This window comes from Periplaneta americana, chromosome 10 (genome assembly GCF_040183065.1).
Source record: "Periplaneta americana isolate PAMFEO1 chromosome 10, P.americana_PAMFEO1_priV1, whole genome shotgun sequence".
NCBI classification, from domain to species: domain Eukaryota; kingdom Metazoa; phylum Arthropoda; class Insecta; order Blattodea; family Blattidae; genus Periplaneta; species Periplaneta americana.
Genome location: NC_091126.1, coordinates 178,764,582 through 178,787,155, shown reverse-complemented (window position 1 = coordinate 178,787,155; position 22,574 = coordinate 178,764,582). Strand labels below are relative to the sequence as shown.

Genomic DNA, 22,574 nt, shown 5'->3' with positions numbered 1-22,574 from the left:
CACTAATGGCGAAGTGTATCAACACCGGTTAAAAACGCAGTAATCGTAGATTATGAAACGACGGTTAAACAGTAACAGTGGTTAAAATGTAATTTGTGTGCACCATTCATAATCACAGATTACTTAAACATGGCTAGCTGACACCTCATTTAACCAGCGTAAAGTCTATGCTGGTGTACTGTTTCTACAAAATGACTAAAGAAAAGCATCCATACCGCTGCAAAGATAATAGTCAACGTCTAAAAATGACTGCGCTCACTCCGTTCTACATCGAACTGAACGTGTCCTACATTTTCGCTTTGCATTTGTTTGCCTTTGGGCAATGTTATATTTATGAGTTGCATTTCTTTGCTGTTAGGTTAAAATCGTACAAAATAGAAAATTGAATGCAAAAATGATTATATCCCAATGCGTGGTTGAAGTGTCGCTAGACTTAATTACTAGAATTTAAATATATTATATAAAAAGATGGAATATCTATAAAGGAAAAGGATGCAGAAGATTAATAGGAATGTGTATACGATCAAGGACCTCATTTACACGAGGGAACTGTTCATTATCCTAAGATCCATAAATAACCTCTCTTTGTTCAGCCAGTGACATAGAGAAAGAGATATTCGAGTATTCCCTCTTAAAATACAGAAAATAACTGTTACATAGAATTGTAATATAAGCAGCCGAACCATAGGAGAAATATGACTTTTTGTGTTATTTCAAGTGATCCATTTGTAGATTTTGATAAACGAAATCCCTCCTGAAATTTTCTGTCACCTAATTCCTCGTAAGAATTCTCTCTTTCCAATAAAGAAACTTCACGCTATCGCTCTATCCAAGTAATTCAAGTACTGTACAATAATAATCGTCTTCGAAATAAACATCTGTGGCTCTGGCCGCCATTTTGCTTTACTTGCTCTACTAATCACCGATTATCTCTTTTAACCGCTCGAATATGGCCGGTTAGATTTATTAGGTTATTTTACGACGCTTTATCAACAGCTTTGGTTATTTAGCGTCTGAATGAGATGAAGGTGATAATGCCGGTGAAATGAGTCCGGGGTCCAACACCGTAAGTTACCCAGCATTTGCTCGTATTGGGTTGAGGGAAACCCCCGGAAAAAACCTCAACCAGGTAACTTGCCCCGACCGGGAATCGAACCCGGGCCACCTGGTTTCGCGGCTAGACGTGCTAACCGTTACTCCACAGGCGTGGACGGCCGGTTAGAGATTACTGTGGTTAACCTCCTATTTAAGTCGTAACCGAGGTCGATCCACTGTAAAAATGCTTAACCAAAGGTTAGGTGACACTTTTAACCGGTGGTTACACTAACCGACGTTGATGCACATGGGCATAAAGCTTATATATTGTCCATGCGTATACATTATGTACAGGAAAAGCGGTACTGTAGTAAAGAGTTGGGATGGGTGAGAAAGGGTTAGAGAGTGCAATATGCCGTATGCATCCCCATTATGGAATCTTATACCCGAGGACGCATTGTGGCAATGCGGAGGGCAAGGGCGTTCTATCGACGCCATATGCCTTTCAAGCATAAGGTCAGAAGCGAAAGTCAGAAAGCGTTACAAACAGCGTATTGTTGGCAACACTGACTTAACTGCGCCGTAAATATTCGTACGAGTAACTAATGAAGCCACAATTACAGAAAAACAGCACAATACTCCGTGCATTATTATTATTATTATTATTATTATTATTATTATTATTATTATTATTATTATTATTGCACTCGAGATATGGCAGAGTACTGGATTTAATTTGAAGTAGGAATACGTCATATACACTTATTTAGGCACCGACGAGTGAGTCAGACAAAGAGAAAGTGTGTGAGAGGGAGGGGAGACATCAGCACTCCGTATTTGTTAACAAATCTGGGATATGAATTACACTTGCAGTGCGGTCAGATTCATCATTCAAAGTTCCCAGCAGTGAGAGTTTAAGAATTCGGAGTAGCGCCAAACATTTATCTTCAGCTTTGTTTATTCTGCTCGTGGTACATGCCATTCTATTGTGGCAACGCACACATTCAAACGAAAGCCAGAAGCAAACGCAAACTTACTAGGCACTTGGTCAGTAATTGAGACTCGTGCAGACATGGTTTCTTGTAAATAGTTCTCTTTATCATAGAATATTTCAGTATCCGGTAATTTTATCACTATACAATTTTGTTATTCTAGGTTTAATTTGTAATTTAGTAAATACATAAATATTCTTGTTCTTAACTTCCATGAAAAATTGTCTAGTTTTCATTAGTCCGGTAATCTTTTCGTACTTCGACTTTTATTGTAATTGTAATTGAAAATTTAATATGATTTGTAATTTTATTCTTCATATTATAGTTGTAATTCCCTGGTAGAGGGGCAGAGAAGGCCTGGTAGGATAAATAAATAAATACTAAATACATTCCCTGCCTTTAACTATTCTTCAAGAGAGCAGATAAAGCCGTTCCGAGTAACGCAATAATTCTGAGACCGAGCACAACTGCAAGCCTCGTGACCTGTTCTGTAAACGATGTAGGAGGGAAGAATAATAAAATTGCCAGCTAACATTTCCATTGCTTGCATATTCCATTACCTTTCCCTCCCTCCCCCTTCACCCACCTTTCAACATAATCCACTGCTATCGTTACCACTCTCGCTAACCACTCCTTCATTCCATTGAACCATCATCTTCAAATTCCTTTCTCACTATAACACAACACATTCCTGAAACACGCCACTCTCCTGTCCACTCCTTTTTTAAATATGCTATCCCTCTTCCCGGCTCTCCTATCCCGTCCTTCTCCTACACTGGCTTCAACAACATAACTTCATGGACTTGGTCTAAGAACCTCGGGATAAGAAAGAAGAAGAAGAAGAATCCTCTACCTAAATCACTCCACAGCCCCATCTCGTATTTCTAAGTCTCCCTTGTCACCTTTTTTCTTCCTAACTCGAATGCCCTGCCTCCTACTCTTCCTAACTCACTCTTCCACAATCTCTCCGCCCTCTCCTAAATAACTCTCCCATTATCCCCTTGACCTCTCTCTAATAACCACCTTCCCCTTTCTCGTCCGCATCACAACTCGTTCGCTCTTGCCCACTCCGCCACCTCCTTCTCCTATTCCCCCACACCCTCGTTGTACTATTCCTAACTCATTCTCCTTGTCCCTACTCCTATTCAAATCGCCTGCCATCTCCTCTCATTCCACCTCCGCCTTCAGATCTTTTTGGCACTTGTGAGGAAAGAGAAAGTTAGCAAACGAGCCTTTTTGGTGGTGATCCTGTGCAGGGTTGTGTCAAGCAAAGGGACTCTGGTAGACAGGGGTGGAGCAATGACACCAAGGAAATACCGAGTACTCAGTTGCTAGGAACAAATCGACCTGTGGGCGAGAGCCGCCGATACTTTTTGAACTAAAATATATAGTAAGGCTACTAAAAGGGGATGAACAAGAGAGATCGTTCTTAATGCAGCCTATACAATTTTATGACAAATAAGCAGAGTAGTAAAAAATAAGATACAGAGAGTAACAGAGCAAACAAGCTCTTTAACAAAGGTGAATAGGATTTTGTATGAACAATAATAACATGGCGCTGAAGGGACATCAATGCGCGCACCAGAGAAGAAACGTCCATGGCAAAGACTGCTACTAATATTGAAGACTTTGCCAAATGCGTGATACCGCGAATGATTCACGAATTCTATCTCTTGCACAAATTTTCTCTTACAATTTCGAAGTTATTACACATTCTACGCGAAATCGCCCATCATTGATTGGGGAGCACTAGTTCAAGAAGTATTTTAAGGGAGTTAAAGTTCAAAAGTAATAAGACGGGGAAAAATAGAAGTGTACTGATTGAAAGGCAAATAGCATTATCTCTATTAGTCACAAAGTTTAGAGAGGAAAGTCGATCCATCATCTACTGGGAAGATAACTACATACACAGAAGTAACAATGATAAGAGGATAAGATGGAGATCATAATAATAAGAAATTACAATGAAAGCAGTAGAGATACTATAGTGGTAAAAATTTATAATAATAGCAATAAACGCACAGTCTGTAAAGTTTTATTAGACTTGGTGTTCGTAACTTATTGGTATTATAGATCTATTTACACGAGTTCTGAGTGTACTACTACTGTCACGACGATTGGCCGGAGGGTATCTGCATCTGGATGTGAGACAACATACAAGTTGGATAGTGACTCGCTTCTTTGCTTAACATCAAAATTTCAAGGACCAAAAAGAGATCTGCGACTTGTTACAATACTCACTCACTCTCCTACTAGCTCCAAACTATCTCCCCAGTTCACTATCTCTCTTTTACCACTATCACTATCTCTCTCCTCGATCTCTTCCTCACTCATTCCTCACCTTCTCCTTTTCTCAAGACTCTCCTGCCCCTTCATTGTCCTCTTCCTCTCTCCTGCCTACTCTCCGTATTTCTAACTCGCTCCCCTTTCTCAAATTCTCACCATCACATCCCCGTCTTCTACCTCACACTCACCTCAAAACCCCTTTTCTTGCACTTACACTTATTTCCCTTTACTTCGCTTGATTCCTCTCTAACCTCCATCATTCTCCTCCTCCATTCTCGTCTCTCAATCTTCTCCTTTCTCGTATCCCTCCGTTTCAGCGAGAAACACTAAATCATTGTGGCTTACGTACACTTGGTCAAAATGAAAGTGGCCGGCGTCTGAGAGACTAAGTTCGGATCGGATATTTCCGTGAGCGCTCGGGACAGCCAGGCTTTGTTCAAAAGATTGCGTATATTCTTCTAGTAGTTATAATGAGGAACATAACTATTAATCACTAAAATATTCCGAGAAAATAATTCATATATCAGATTTAAAACAGACAGATCGTTCAGAGTGTTTAAACAGTGAATATTGTAACAAACACTATATACTGTATAACAGGTTCTCAAGCCAGCCCAGTCACTGTCACCAGCTTTTACAGAGAGGCGAATAGAAGCAGGTGGAGGCAACCGGGATGCGACGTAGGCAAAGGATTACAATACCTGTGCGAAAATGATGCAATATTGGAAGCTCTTTCGTCACTGGAAAACGCGAACATATTTTTGGAACGTACTGTTTACTATGACCGTAAGGCTACTATGACTATACATGCGGTCTTGGATCTGTGTGGAGGATGGTTGAACTTCATTAGTAGAAGGGATGGGAGTGAAGTGCATTCAAAAACTCAGGTACAATAAAAATTGAAGTAAAAATAAAAAGATGTCCCTGTATCAGCATCGCTGGTGTGCCGAAATTTTGTCCCACAGTAGTTCGTTTACATGTCAGTAAATTTACTGACGAGCCTGTCGCATTTAATTACACTTAAATGACATCAACCCGGTACGGGATCGAACCCGCAACCTCGAGCATAGAAGGCCAGCTATACCGACTATGCTACCCAGGCCGACATCTGTTTGTAGATCAAGTTTTATGTATAATCTATACCGAAGATATAGCTTATGTAAGAAGTAAATTAAGTGCAAAATAAACAGCCTTTCTCTAGTCGTGTGAAGTGAACTTAAGGCAAATTCACGCTACAGTAGGGCGGTCATTTTTGTGTCTAAGGCTGCTCTCAATGCAGTCAAGAAGATTGTCAAATGTTCGATGCTCTGAAACAACCAAAATTTCTAGTAGTTCAATTTTCACTCCAATACATATCTGTGGAAATTATTCCAAGGCAATTTCTTTTTATTACCTTATCAATTTAGTATTTCGGAGCAAGGAGAGAAAACCCGTTCTTAAGAAGTCTTTGTTCATTGATAACGTTTTAGGAATTACCAGTATTTATTCCGATTATGTGGCCGATGTACTAAGCATTTGCTAACGCTGTACATTATTTTAGAAATAACTAATTGAAAGACTTGGAATTCATGCATACGCCGATTGTTTGACGGGAGTGACGCCATATGTCAATTCTATATTAAACGTTCTGTCACAAGGGGACAAACATTACGTAACAATCAGAAAAAAGAAATAATCTCAACCATAGAAGCGAGCGAATTCAAGCGCTGTTACGTCGGAGCGTGGGACTTGCGACTTGAGCAAGAGAGTACAATGTACAATGCTTTCCTTCGCAGGAGACGAGACTCGACTTCATTTCCGACGCGGTAGACGGGTAGAGGGAGGCCGGCCTCATTCCTGTTAAAAGCACCGCGGTTCAGTGACCCTGATGAACTGCATTACGTAACCAGGTCCAAACTTGATTTCCGACGTGCTGTACACAGAAAACTTAACTGTACGCAACATTTGCTCATAAGTTGGGACCGGACTTATAGGTTTTTACTTATTTTCTTCCTTAAGTTACTTTTAAACTCATAATTACTTAGATAATTTTCCGAATCATGGTCAAAAGACTCATATACAGTGAAACTTCCCAAATGCGGACACCGACGGGGAAAAATTAAATGTCCGTTATTGAGAAGTGTCCGCTATTTAGAAAATCATTAGTGTGTACTGTGTACAGTACATTAAAATTTCTCATACATATTCAACACTATATTTTACAGTACAGTACAGTAGACAGTGAGATTGTTTACAGTATTCATTCAGAGAGACAATCGTACCAGTAAATGTTTTGTAAATGAAATAAACAGTCACTGTACCACTTCACCTTACACAAAGAAATCTGGAATTGTTCATCGTTTATTGTGAATTTTGGATATCTTAGTTTCAATATGCATCAGTAGTTCAGAAGTAATTTTGAGTCCCTGTGCATCATTCTTCTGAAGAAAAAACTGCTTCAACTGTCAAAGCTCTTTCTGTCTTTTCATTTGCATTCTCAGTGTAACAACCTTGTTTTTCAAAATTTCACTAGCCTGAGTTTTTCCCACATTGAACTTTGTGGCCAGCTCACGAACACTTAATTTCTCCTTCTCACTATGCTTTACAATATCCACTTTCCCTTTTAGTGACAAACGTTTACGTTTTTGTGACTTTTTAATGTGACTGTACTTCCGAACACTCAACTTGACAAACTAAGAAAGTACGGACTGCTCACGTGCAGTGTCACAACTAACAACTGTGCTGCTTACCTTCAGTAAAGTACAAGAACGTTCAAATGCACGATAATGATTGTTGCAAAGAAGTCCGTTAGAATTCCGTTTAATTACAACCTTCTTTTCACGCTGTCCGTTATTTGGAAATTTTAATTGTTGTTTGGAGATACATTTCAGTGTCTGCGTCCGTTATTGAGAATGTCCGCTATTTGGAAGAATTTTATCATAAGGGCCAATGTTATTTTGCAGGGGAATTTTAAAATGTCCGCTATTGAGAGGAGTCCGCTATTGGGAAGTGTCCGTTAAGGGAAGTTTCACTGTATATGTAAATTCTGTTAAAAAACCTAAATTGGACCTTAAGAACTAAAAAAAAAATTGGTAGATCATAATTAATATGTATTGTTCTATATTTAATGTGTTTTATATAAATGTGTTCAGAAATTTCAATACATCTTTCAATTTTTATTCTCTTCTCCACTGCAGAAAGCGACATAAACTGCAGTGACTACTGTACCCCTTCAGTCTCTTCTTATTTTGGATAAAATGGTTAACAGAGAATTCCGTCTTTCTTCGTATAGCGGCCGTTATACAGAGGCTCCACCTCTCAAGGGCTCTGATTGGAACTGTATGTATCTTGGAATTTTCACTGATCGCAGATATGACACGCCAGTAGAAGGACACGAAGTGACTGATCTTTCTGTCGAGGTGAATGAACTGCGAAAAAGTCATATTATTGAAATTCGTGAAGTTTTTTGGGCATGTTCCCCTACAGAAGACTGTGATGTTGCGTGTGCGGGTACAAGCTGTGAACTTTTCCGAGGTCTCTGTGCAGTCTGTCTTATTCTGGTGCTTCTGGTGTTAGGGGAGAGTCGGGTAGTATCGGACATCGCGTAATATCGGACAGTGAGTGTCTTTCATCTACCACAAGATGATAGTACCTGACTGACATGGTTACGTTTCTGTGATGTCGCATTGAGAAACGTAACCATGTCATTCAGGTACTACCATATGGTGGTAGACGAAAGAAACGCACTGTCCGATATTACCCGATGTCCGATACTACCCGACTCTCCCCTAACACTGAATTTTTATATTTTGTGTTTTGTTGAGCTATGCCAAAACAAGTCAAATAACATTTATTACGACAGTGGATTATAAATGATTCCAACTTTGCCACTGAGGGAAAAGCTATGTTATTTAAAATTGACTGTAAGCTTTCATTTTTAACAATCTGGCAATTTTTGCGACCTCTTTCTCAGTTTGACCAAAAAACCTAAAAAAATCTATTTCATCTATTCCAAAAACCTAAAAATCCGGTCCCTACTCATAAGGTGCCAAGCCTTCTCTGGAATAGCAAAGTAAATTCGCCTTCATTTCACTTCACGTTACTAACAGTCCATGGGATTACTCCACCTTGTACTAGTCTATGGAGAAACAAGTCCACTGCAGACTGCAAGAAATAGGCCTACTCATATTCAAAATTAGTGTCGACACAGCCAGAATAAAGTTGCTCACTGTCTTGCAAAGAAGAGATTTTGAAATCTTGACACCAAGAACAAAAATATTTCTATTCCTCAACTAAAATAGTTTAACATAAGTAACACGTCCTGAAAAATAACAGGAAGCAAAGTACTTGTTAGACCAAGAGGCGACAGTAGTTCCAAGAAAAAAAAAAAAACAATGTCTGTGCCTCCATAAACACAGCAGTTGCTCTATTTGGACTGGTTTCTGGACACGACAGCCTGGTTTTGAAACCTTCATACATTGAAAATCTCTTCCACTCCAACTGCATTCTTGTGACAGAGAAGAGGATATGAATGGAACACATCTGCAGATTTGTCCGGCAACAATACAGAGGGTATTATAAACACTCTAAACAACTGTTTATGGATCCGTGAGAAACCAACCGATCAACTCACACTTATTGCTGTAGACATACTGATTTGTTCAAAATTAAGTTGAATTATCGTTGAAAATGAGAGAAAATGAATTCGTGCATTATTCAGAAGGCGTGAAGCTTGGACATTTTCTATTGTTGGTCAAGAAATAATTTCTCGTCGTTTGGAAGAGCGGTTCAGGTAGAGTGTGTGTGTGTGTATTGGGTTTTTTACGACGCTATATCAACATCTAGGTTATTTAGCGTCTGAGTGAAATGAAGGTGATAATGTCGGTGAAATGAGTCCGGGGTCCAGCACCGAAAGTTACCCAGCATTTGCTCGTATTCGGTTGAGGGAAAACCCTGGAAAAAACCTCAACCAGGTAACTTGCCCCGACCGGGATTCGAACCCGGGCCATCTGGTTTCGCGGCCAGACGCGCTGACCGTTACTCCACAGGTGTGGACGTTCAGGTAGAGGATGTACTGGTCGGGTCTTCCATTTGATTAACTAATCTTCCACAGTTCAGAAGTAAACACAACTGAGTAACGAGCCCAACAGATGGAACATGTATGTAGTTGCGAACAGTTAGGAACGTTATGTTCCAGGACAAGATGAAACACCCAAATGGCTCCTTCTGAACCCATGCAGCTTTCGCGACTAGCAATCCATGAGGTTTAAAGTACAGCCCTACTTACTAGGTTCAATGAAGTTAAGGAGCTTATATATACAGAGTGAGAGTGAAATAACCTTGCAGATTGAGGGAACACGTAAACGAATAGAAAATTTATATTATGTTTTGTGATTAAATGCACGGTTTATTACAAAATTAAGCTTGAAGTTTCAGCAGTCCTGCAACATAGCCGCTAACACACTCTACTAGTGATACAGACGTAAGAGGTCAACGAACTCGGTGTGTCGGTAAGCGAGCTGCTCTCTGCCAAGACGTTGCCACTTGCTAGCACCGTGCAATTTAGGGGTTCTTAAAATTAAATTTACATGAAAACCGTGCACGCTATTGAAATAAGTCAGAGGGATGAATTATTAATTACTAGATTTTCTATCGATATAGACAAAAATCACGATTCTACTAGCAATAGTTACTGAATAGGAGATAGTTAAACATTTGGGAAAAACACTTTTTTTTCTGAAAAACTATGAACTTTCCACCAATATGATATTCTAGTTTTTTGTTACATACAACATGAGCTATTCGCTCTGGAAATTTGCAAGACTACTTCACTTCCTCCCTTTATATATATATATATCACATTTTTTTCGAATATCACTTTCTTAGTTTATAATTTTCTTTCAACATAGAGACATTGATTTATGTTAGAAGGAACGACGAATGTCCAGCATAAGTGGCAACTAGACGGCATTCAATATCGCGATTTTTGTTAAAAGGGCAGAAGTGCAAGACATGTGCCCTTTTAACAAACAACATTAGAAACTTAAGGCTAGTTCACAATAAACCGGGAACGGAAACAACGAAAACGAGAACGGAACTATTGTTAAAATAAATGTATTTAAATGTGATCATTCACAATAGTTAATTGTGAATGGTCACATTTAAATACATTTATTTTAACAATATTTCCGTTCTCGTTCTCGTTGCCGTTTCCGTTCCCGGTTTATTGTGAACCAGCCTTTAGATGTTGGCTAAACTTCATCAATTAAGTTGTTTTATTTAAAGCTAATAATGAGGCTTGTGGTCATTGTTGTAGTACATGTATTCCAGTCAGCACATAGCTTTGCAAGACGTGTACATGCTATTGTGTTTAATATTTCATTACAATGAATTCTGATAGTGAAGTAGATGCTGTAGTTAATACTAATATTAAAAACGGCAAGGGGCTTGAAATCCAGGCATCTACACACTTGAATTATGCTTCCAAAAGTGCAGCAGCTACAGAACTAACTATTCATGTCACGATGCAAAATCTATCAGAGGCCACAATTTGAGCCTTGTGACAGGCTATCAAACGAGTTCTACAAAGCATGACCGAAGAATTTACAGCATATGACAATTGATTTAAATCATTATTTTTAGCAGTTCTTCGCTCAAATTTGTCGTTGTGGAAGTGTAACAAAATCTGTCGAAATTTACGATTTTAAATTCTGGTGACAGAAATATTACAAGAAAAATCTGTGGAGAAAGCTAATGCCGAGCATCATAAGGTGGTGTTCCTTTGCTGTCCGTAATTTGTACCACTATTTATGACAAGGAGCGTCCAGGAGTTATTATTTCCTTACCATTCATCATTGCGTTTACCACTCATATCTTTGTTTTGCGTCATAATTATTGAACTGTCTAGTATTATTGCATATCCAGAAGGAAAATTTTTACTTAGAAAGCAAGAACTTAATGACGCAAAGAAAGTAAAATCATACATTGAGGTTAATGTTAAAGTATTTTATGAGCAGATTGAACAGTGGACCCAACAATGATGTGAAAAAATCAAACAGATCAATATAATATTATTTTCATATTGCAAAAAAGAAAACAAATCAAATTGCTCAAATCCATGGTAAAAAAAAGTTTTGTATACACTAATACATATTAATAAATCTTGTTTTTCACACAAAACTCGTTTTTATTATATTTAAACAGAAAAAAAAATCTGTTAAAATATACTATTTGTTAAAAGGGCATATATTCAGCTAATTTAAGTGCCACTAGTAAGGGCATGATTGATTATATATCCAAATACACTTCTCACGCATGTGAGTTAAGTATAACTTCTTAATTTGAACAATTCAGAAAATTAATAAACTTAAATGATTAAGTAGGAAATAGCTTTTTGTTTCTCCTGTAAAATTCGCCTTTCTGGACTTCGGCTCTTTTAACAAACAGCTATATATATATATATATATATATATATATATATATATATATATATATATATATATTTGTATGAAAGTATAGAAACTTGGATGATCTCATACTTGCGTTTCAGCGTTCCGAATCACTCATGCGCATCGGAGTGGATGGTTCCGTGCCAGATTGCGACTGATGTAGGAATCTGTTCCGAAAGAGAATTAAAGCATATTAATAAGACACAAATAACGGAGACAAAAATGTTAGAAGATTTTTTCAAAAGAATATGAAAAAATAAATACCATCTAAAATCTAGCGCGAAAATACCACTACTCAGAGAAGTAACTGGTCATGATTTTCCAAACGGAAGATCAACGAAATGGGAAAAGCAACACAAGAATGCGCTATCTTTAACAACACAGCTGCGGGCAAACTTCATCTCCTTCCAACGCCAACAACTTGATTCAGTAAAGCGAAGAAGCCAATGTGGCATTAGGATTATTATACCAGAATGTTAAAGAACTGATGGTTAGGCCAACAGCAGGTCATTGGCAATCAACCATGTTAATATTTTGTAATATATTTACGTATTATATTGATTATTTATAATAAGAATATAACCGAGAAAGAAATTGAGCTCAAAAGTCTTATATGGGCAGAAAATATCCTAAATAAAGTGCTAAGAACGTAAAAAACACACACACACACACTGACTCCACGTTTTACACAATGCAGCACTTCTTCCTGTCATATTGCGAATGACAGTGTCTGTCCTTAAACGTAGAGAGTGCATAAATGAAATAATTTAGGCCAAAACCCGCCCAAATTCGAGAACGGACGTTCTCAGCCTTCCGTACAAAAGACATTCTCCATGATCAAAATGCAATGTATTCTATTTCCCTCAAGAACTGCACAGAAGTAGATGCAATAATTTTTTACAAATTCACATTAAAATAACCAACCACTCTTACATTACACTCGCTCCTAAGTGTATCTTTATTCACCAAGTGTGTTCTCGAAATTGAGTGAGTCTGTATATGTATTAGAAATATTAGTTTTTATAATAATATTCTAAATACAGTAGTACATTTCTTTCTTGTTGAATAATCAGCAGTACTGCGAAGCCTGATCCCTGAGAGGGATGGACGGCGTTCCTCTGTGGATATTCGAGCAATCTTAACAAAGGGGGTTTAGAACCGGTGACGCTAATCCTTTAAGACGAAGAGATGTTTTATCTGCGTTGTCTTTTGTTGTGACTCTTTTCCTGGAGGCCGTATAGCTTGGGACGAAAAAAACAAACACTGTAAATAGGTTCGCAGATAATTGAGATCTCTGAAGAAATCACTTATTGTTGAAGAATATGATAAAGTAGCTCAAATTCATTGTCGTCGTGTTTTATTGGCTTCAAATAACACATCCATTTTACCAAAAAGTTACTGTATTGCAGGCTGGGAAACAGCCTCTCCCATTACCTTAGTTGCTGTTAAGCAGACTGCTCTATTTACAATACGAGTTTACCGCCCCTGCGCTATTGTAAATAATATCCCATTTCCAAAAAGATGACTCAAGATATAGAGTATGAACTAAATCTGTGTAACGGTCAAGAGATATATCTCCATGCATGTATGCATATACATACATACATACATACATACATACATACATACATACATACATACATACATAGACATATGTTGTCGAAAACAATTGTTTTTGGTGCCAGGGATGCTGAAAACGTTTACTTCTCTCAAACACTCAAAGAAACATTTTTTAAGCATCGCAATATTTTCCGTTTATACTTCGCATATTTAGGATGTGAAAATGGAATCAACAAAAATTCCCTCGTCACCAAATAGGGTTCTCGACAATTTTGTAGTTGCGTGGGCTCGAGCACGTCGCCTTCTTTCCTCAAAATGGATACTAATGTGAGCAGTGGCGATTATGGTGATTTAGCGAAATGAAAAGGCAAACGATAAACGAATGTGCCTCGAGAATCCCTTCCCCAGCAACATTCTCATGTTCACCCAAGAATTACACTCCCACTCAACTGTATTTCTACCTGGAGCTCCTGCATGGAAGCTATAATTTGCTTTGTTTTTTTCACCTATCTCTCGTATTAAACTCATACGGAAAACTGACTCCCTATTTTGGCACGTAATGGGTTACCTAATTTGCTGTTGTTGGATTAGTCAAGCATAAAGAAATTAACAACAGATTACCCGTCCAAGTCTGGAGCATTATAATCCTCATGATAAAATCTGTAAATTGTTTTAAGAAGTCTGACATTTTAAATCTCAACACAGCTTGGATGCCATGCTCCACGTCACCTTATATCTCAAGTTCAAATTCTTGGCAGTAATTTTATGCCACAGGACTACCACTACCACTACTGGTAACAAATCTCTTTACCTTGTGTACGTTCAAGTTTTTGTGGCAATTCAGTTAATTCCTTCTTTGAAATAGTGCCGAGATGGACTGTACACTATGGAATATATATTTGTAACAGGAATCAATACACAAAATGAGATAGCATATTTTGAACTACATTTGAACCATTATTTTTCAGCTCTTCTGCTGAAAATGTACACTTCATAATCCTGTTCACTACAACTGTTTCCTTGCTATGTACATATTTGTAATCTCTTATCTAGCGTTCAGAGGTAAGACCTATATCAGAAGGCAAATATATTTCTAAACATCGTCATAATTTTTCTATCTAAATGAAGTATTCTCAGAAAATTACTAAATTCCGTTACAAAATCTTAGCGTGAAAATTGAATGAAAGAAGAAGAGTTTCTAGGAAATAATGACTTTCGGACAGTTATTTCCATAGCCACGCCCAAAAAAATCAATCGGCAGAACCTTCAAGGATTTCGAATTCTAGTCCTTTCCATCGGTTTCAACATATTCTGCAAGAAACTTTCATTTTATGCCATTGAGTAAGCTGCTGTCATTCTAATAGAATCTTACATAAAAGAACTCTGTTTATAAGTATGGTTCATTTTCTTGAGGTTGTTTAATTGAATATGGAGTATCTCATGGTTTCACACTATGACCCTTACCTTTAATATTCACATGAATGAACTGTCACCTAATACAGAGTATTGTAACAATGATAGTTACCTGCCTGCTGGCGGCTTTGATCTTAAGGTGAGCAACGACAAGTTAGTGAGTTTAAATTGTAATACAGAAAAAAATTATTATTACAGGATTGGTGTTCAACTAATTAATAACGTGCTTTTAAATTAAACTTAATAAAACAGCAGAATAATGCTAAGTTTCAATAGAAAAAGAACATAATAATAACTTCACATAAAAGTTTCTTGGTATCTGGATCGACACGAGACTCCGTACACCCATATGGACTGTGGCACTGTACTGAAGAATGTCCAAAGTTTTGTTTACATTACGAAGGCTCATTGGAGCTGTGCATGACGATTTCTTTTTAAGTATATTATATTCGTCAGTCTGTTATAGCATACCATTATGGAGGAATAATCCATATTCAAATAAAATATTTAAGTTACGTGTCCTTAGAATTATCTGCCATGAATCCTTTGGATCTCTCTCTGAACTATTATTCTTAAGACTGAGGGTATTGGCAGTAGGTACCAGCATTATCATTATCATTATCATTATGTACAGCTGTCAAAAGAAAAAGTGGCCGCTCTCCTGGAACAAAGTTCCCTTCGGGTATCTTCGCTATAATTCGGAGACAGGCGATGTTACATGTTGTTGGACCACGTTGCCTGATATCTACAGTTATAATTGAAGTATTCTCTCTGTGATTCGATAGCGTAATGGTAGCGTTCAGGCCTCTTATTCATGAGGTCCTGCGTTCGACTACAACCTCGTGCTTTTTATGTTCTTTTTTGTTATGTTTTTGAGAGAGACAAACTATACATAATGGCTCCTTTCTCTTTTACGATTATTTTAGTAATTAACATCAGGTTCATTAATATACTATGACATGACTTTATCATTATGATATTGTGGCTGCAAATGGAAAGGAAAAAGATTTTATTCTCAATAAAAATATCTTTCGTGGCATAAACAAAACAAATTTACTGGCGTCGGCCTTAAAACATTCAAACAATTAAGCGTTCAAAAAACAAAACAAAAAGCCACAATTCAATATTTAGTCTATCATCCTCTTATCTCGATCATCTTGCAGTCGAGTGGACATGGTATCGACTAGTCTTTGCAAATAGCGACTGTTTTTAGACACGATATTCCAGGCATTCTGAACATACATACGGGCTGTTCCATGTGAAATCGGACAAAATTTCAGAAAATTTGACCTCGCATTAAAAAAAAAAGCGGTGCTTCTGTCATTGAAAGGCCTTCACTGCATAAGCCTAATGGTGAATTAAAATATCCCCAACTAGAATTACTTTTCATTTTATAGAGCGTCATATTTATCGTACTTTCATAAAATTCTTAGCTTTGGAAGAACATTGCTCAGAGACATTTAGTGGTAGAATTTTCAACGACATGTCTTTTTAAAGCAGACAGAGAGTAATATAATGATTTGGAGGGATTTTTTTAAAATTCTTATTCACTTGACTAGGCAGATTTATTTATTTTCCTTTTTTTCTTGACGAAATAGCTCAAACATAAAAATACGACAATATGGACGACTTAATATAGAATAAAACACAGTTTACAGATCCGAAATTTTCTTTGGGTAAGGGTGGAAAAAAAAAATAAAGAAACGAATTCTCATCGTGGATTTCTTCGCCGCGCGGCTCCATCTCACAGCAAGCTGAGCGTGCGTAGTTGGCCAGCGGTAATATCCATATGGGATGGTCTAGTCTTGTATAATTGCACGGAACAAGTTTTACACATTCTCACAGATTTTTTTTTAAGTTAATGGGAATGTTAAACTTTTCCAATATCCGATTTGGCACTACCTTCAACTTTTCTGTGGTCCTTTTTCTACGTAATCGTCGGAAGGGGTTGAAGCAGCGATCTGTTCTAAAACGATTTTCCATTTTGGGCACCCTATAAAAAAGGATTTGACTTTTCAGTACTGATAATGTGTACATGTATTTTTGTAACGCGATTCTGTAATAGCATGATTGATATCTAGAAGTCTTGCTTTTAAGGCAATACGTAATCATTATCTTACCTTAATACGAGTATAGCAGTTTTTGTTCAATTTTCTGCAACACAATAAAAGAAAACTTTCAAACACTGGAAATGAATATCTACTGTCACCCTGTAATAATAAAGTATATGCAGAAGACTGGCTGGTGGGTCACGTATTCGTCTAATTCCTTGTGTTGTGACTACACACACGAGCTGTTTCAAGGCCAGCTGATAAGAACATTCTGGTTCCTCTCACATCTCCGCATGACGCTGCAGGGAGCGCGTATTTTTATAGCGAGATTTGAAATATTTATTTTAAGGCTTTTCATTTAAAATAGCTTTTTAAAAAAAATTGTATGATTTTTGTCTCAACAATAACTAATATTATAGTATTTTATATCCATACTTTTTTGGTGGTAACAAGTTATAAATCACAAAAAACAGTATATCCATAATTTCCACAAACAATAAAATATATGTGTTACACCCCATTAATACACTTAAATGTGCACTACAAAATTAGCTATAGCTTAATTTTTTATTTCGAAGCCAGGCGTAGTAGTACGTGTTTAAAGTAAGAAGAAAATACAAAATACGCTAAATTTTAAGGAATTTTATCTGAAAAACTACTGGGCTAAGGAAAGCCAAAATTTGTACATTTACTAGTTCCCATATACTAAACGTCTGTACGAATTTTCAGACAATTCTGACATGTCATGGTATTTCGTTGTCCGATTTCATATGGAATAGCCCATACATAAGTGTTCTGTCCATGGGCAAGTCTTTCATTGCAAACCCAGCAATCTCCAATCTTTCCTATTTTCTGCCTTCCTCTTAGTCTCCGCATATGATCCACATATCCTAATGTCTTCTATTATTCTTTTCAACCAGAGACCCAACCAATTCCTTTTTCTCTTTCTAATCAGTTTCAGCATCATTCTTTCTTCACTCATTTTTCAAACACAATTTTATTTCTTATTCTGTCTGTCCACTTCACACGCACCGTTTTTCACCACATCCACATTTCAAATGCTTCAATTCGTTTCTCTTCATTTCGTCGTAATGTCCATGTTCCTTCCCCATACAGTGCCACACTCCACACAAAGCACTTCACTAGTCTCTTCCTTAGTTCTTTTTCCAGAGGTCCGCAGAATATCCTTCTTCTTCTATTAAAAGCTTACTTTGTTCATGTTTGCAGTTTTTCTTGGGAAGGATAGGCCTAAATGCGGTAACATCCCGTTGATTTCCGCACACCACTATCTCTTTCGCATCTTATTAAATTCCAGGGGACCCAAGCATGGAGATGAGGAGAGTGGATTTGACTAATTGGGCCCTCCGGACTTCACCGAAAGTCACGGCAAGGGTTAAATATTAATTCTATAAGGAAGTTTGACCCGATCAGAGACCGGGAAATCTCAATTAGCCTTTGCCCCCCGCATCCTGGACTAGCTTCTACGAATCATCAGAAAATCTTATAGTGTGATTGGGCCAATTTTTCCGAAAATGTTTCCACACTTTTGCCCTCGTAGCTCAGCGGACGAACGTCGAAATTTAGATGTCAACGTCTCAGGTTCAATTCCTCGTTACTCCTTTTCATTTTATTGTGGTTCAAGATAGTATAATGTAATAATACAAAAAGAAAAACTAATACCAGTATTATGCAACTGGATTTTTCCAAACCTAATATTAAATTTATGTTATTTATATCGCTAAAGAACGATTACAATATAAATAACTAGAATATTATTTATACAGTATCACTAAAGAACGATAACAGAATATAAATGATAAATATCGGTTTGTTTAATTAATATAAGATATCATATAATACTTATTTAATTATCTAAATAAAATGACCTATTTTACAAAGAAAGATGGTTATTTGTGTTATAATAATTACTTACATAAAATACAGATTATTTATATTGCGAAAGAACAATAACAATATAAATAACTTGAATATTATTTTATAATGTTAATGAAGGAAAACAGAATATAAATGATAACTTGAATATTATCTATATCGCTAAAGAACGATAACAATATAAAAAACGTGAATATTATTCATATCGGAATTTCACAGATTTATTAGATATATTTAAGAAATTGTAGAAGAATAGTAATTAGTAACAGTGTCATATTTATTCTTCTTGGAGCCAAATTTGTAACTTTTAAAAGTGTGGTTACTATGTTGAAGTGTATGTGTTGTAACGGATGCTTGATTTGTTATGTATGTGAGTCAGTTATGTGATGCTTGATGTCGTCGCAATGTCGTAATTATAGTTTGATTGTGTTTGTATGACTATTGTGTATTAATTTATGATGTATGGTACGGAAGGCTGCGTATTTGTGTTATAGAAGTGTTACGTATGTGTGTTGTTAATGTTTTTGTATGTTTCAAATTGATACCTGATATTTATTTTGCAATCGCAATGCCTAATTTACGGTTTGTTTATGTTTTGTTTACATCGCGTACTTACTTACTTACTTACTTACAAATGGCTTTTAAGGAACCCGAAGGTTCATTGCCGCCCTCACATAAGCCCGCCAGCGGTCCCTATCCTGTGCAAGATTAATCCAGTCTCTATCATCATACCCCACCTCCCTCAGATCCATTTTAATATTATCCTCCCATCTACGTCTCGGCCTCCCTAAAGGTCTTTTTCCCTCCGGTCTCCCAACTAACACTCTATATGCATTTCTGGATTCGCCCATACGTGCTACATGCCCTGCCCATCTCAAACGTCTGGATTTAATGTTCCTAATTATGTCAGGTGAAGAATACAATGCGTGCAGTTCTGTGTTGTGTAACTTTCTCCATTCTCCTGTAACTTCATCCCGCTTAGCCCCAAATATTTTCCTTAGCACCTTATTCTCAAACACCCTGAACCTATGTTCCTCTCTCAGAGTGAGAGTCCAAGTTTCACAACCATACAGAAGAACCGGTAATATAACTGTTTTATAAATTCTAACTTTCAGATTTTTCGACAGCAGACTGGATGATAAGAGCTTCTCAACCGAATAATAACACGCATTTCCCATATTTATTCTGCGTTTAATTTCCTCCCGAGTGTCATTTATATTTGTTACTGTTGCTCCAAGATATTTGAATTTTTCCACCTCTTCGAAGGATAAATCTCCAATTTTTATATTTCCATTTCGTACAATATTCTGGTCACGAGACATAATCATATACTTTGTCTTTTCGGGATTTACTTCCAAACCGATCGCTCTACTTGCTTCAAGTAAAATTTCCGTGTTTTCCCTAATCGTTTGTGTATTTTCTCCTAACATATTCACGTCATCCGCATAGACAAGAAGCTGATGTAACCCGTTCAATTCCAAACCCTGCCTGTTATCCTGAACTTTCCTAATGGCATATTCTAGAGCGAAGTTAAAAAGTAAAGGTGATAGTGCATCTCCTTGCTTTAGCCCGCAGTGAATTGGAAAAGCATCAGATAGAAACTGACCTATACGGACTCTGCTGTACGTTTCACTGAGACACATTTTAATTAATCGAACTAGTTTCTTGGGAATACCAAATTCAATAAGAATATCATATAATACTTCCCTCTTAACCGAATCATAAGCCTTTTTGAAATCTATGAATAACTGATGTACTGTACCCTTATACTCCCATTTTTTCTCCATTATCTGTCGAATACAAAAAATCTGATCAATAGTCGATCTATTACGCCGAAAACCGCACTGATGATCCCCAATAATTTCATCTACGTACGGAGTTAATCTTCTCAAAAGAGTTTACATCGCGTAAGCTAATTTAATTTTCTTTTCTATTTCTCTTTATGCTTATCTTTTTTTGTGTATGAAACTATAGCCCTAACATACATATGTAAAATAGGGCTAACCACCATTGGAGATACAATAATAATAATTGTTATTCATATCGTTATAAAACGATAACAGAATACAAATGATGACTTGAATTTTATTCATATCTCTAAAGAACGATAACAAAATATAAATAACGTGATATCCATAAAGAACGATAACTGAATATAAATGATAATTTGAATAGCATTTACATCGCTAAAGAACGATTAAAAAATAAAATGAAAACTTGAAGAAGGCCCGAACCCACAACCTTTGAATCACTAAACAAGCACTCTACCGCTGGCCTACGAGGCGCAGACATGGAACACTTTCATATTTCAGGAACTGCTTGTACAAGCACATGCATCGTGTAACATCGCCGCGACCCGAAGTGGACTTTGAAAATATTCGCTGTTCACGAGTGCGGCCACTTTTTTTTTTTTGACAGCTGTATCTTGGTCACTGTTAAATGTAAAAAAAATATGACGGGCCTATGTTATAAATTTTCTTTAAATAAAGATTACCATAAATGCAAAATAGTAAAAGGAATAATTATAGAGAACTACATGGCTGTTTTAGTGTTCTAAATGACAATGTGTCAAAGCATTCAACATCCTACATTTTGATGTTAGACTTTTACTTGTTAATAATTTTAAAAAGCAAATTGCAGAATATATTATTAAATGTTTATTATAACGTAAACAGTTATACAAACTTTAACGTATGTATGAATTTTATTTTTATTTGACAATGCCTGTACATACAATGTTTTATGGCAACAAGTCCGTCCGTCTGTATTCTTGTGAGAAAACAATCTACAACACGAATAACTTAAGAGGGCCTCCCTCACCATGTGGTCAACATGGTGCAATGCCATATAAAAGACACAATGAAGACAAACACATAGAACCTATGGAAAAAATTAAATGTTCACTTTCCTGCCGGAATCGAACCCGGGTTCTCTGTATTTGAAGCCTAATATACTACTACGTAAGCGGAGAATAGAAACGTGAACATTGCGCAAACATTAAGGGTAAAGATTAATATAAATCTGTACTGCATTAGCAGCATCTGTGTGTGGTGCGGCCAAGTATTAAATTGTGCATCCGTCATCGCATTGGTGTGTTCTAGCTCCTCCTCGGACTGCCAGAAATTCTCATCTATAAATTTATACCAAATTCGGATGTATACCATTATCGGTTGTGATCTAATAGCATCAAGAAATGTGAAGAAAATTTGAAGTGATTTGTGAATTCACTTGTGACTGATAAAGCAGCTAGTGTTCCGCGGTTGCGTCACTTGTTGGAAAACAGGGAATGTGATTAACCTATGGCTGTTCGGCACATCATTTGCACCTCTTGGCTACCGACTGTCAATATTAAATATATTTTTATTAATTTGTCCTACGGAATAATATCTGTAATATTGACAATTAATATTTGAGGAGAAAAATTCGCTCCGGCGCCGGGGATCGAACCCGGGTCAGGCCAAATGGGAAATATTCAAGGAGGAGGGTTCGGTCCTGAGCTGTGGATTGAATTCGGCGTAGCTCAGTGGTCAGAGCGCTTAGTACGTAGAACCAAGGACCCGGGTTCGATCCCCGGCGCCGGAGCGAATTTTTCTCCTCAAATATTAATGACTGTCAGTTTCCAATTCTGAAGAAGCACGTTCTGAGTGTTGTTGAATATTTGGAAACAGTCATTTTGCAAATGCCCTCTACAATCAGATGCTCCTAAACCTATGGCAGCTGAAACCCTTGGAACAGTTTAGTGGATTGTCTGAATGTTTACATTAAAGACTGGCCTACACTTCCAAAAATCTGCGAAGATAATAGGGACAAAATTGAGTGAGCAAAAGTTACCAACGTTATGCTTAAGAGGAATGTTGAAGTCCATTGCTGAGATTCTTGACAAAGTAAAGAAAGACTATGCCCCATTGCTCATGCTG

At 37.1% G+C, this 22,574-nt stretch overlaps 1 protein-coding gene across 14 annotated transcripts in view; it reads right to left on the bottom strand.

Moving 5' to 3' along the window:
- PMCA (plasma membrane calcium-transporting ATPase 3) overlaps positions 1 to 22,574 on the bottom strand; it is an 805,979-nt gene that overhangs the window by 337,902 nt on the left and 445,503 nt on the right. For all 14 annotated transcript variants that reach the window (XM_069838528.1, XM_069838532.1, XM_069838529.1 and 11 more), the window contains one exon: positions 11,831 to 11,907. The gene's annotated coding sequence lies outside the window, so the exon portion shown is untranslated. The remainder of the gene's footprint in view (positions 1 to 11,830; positions 11,908 to 22,574) is intronic.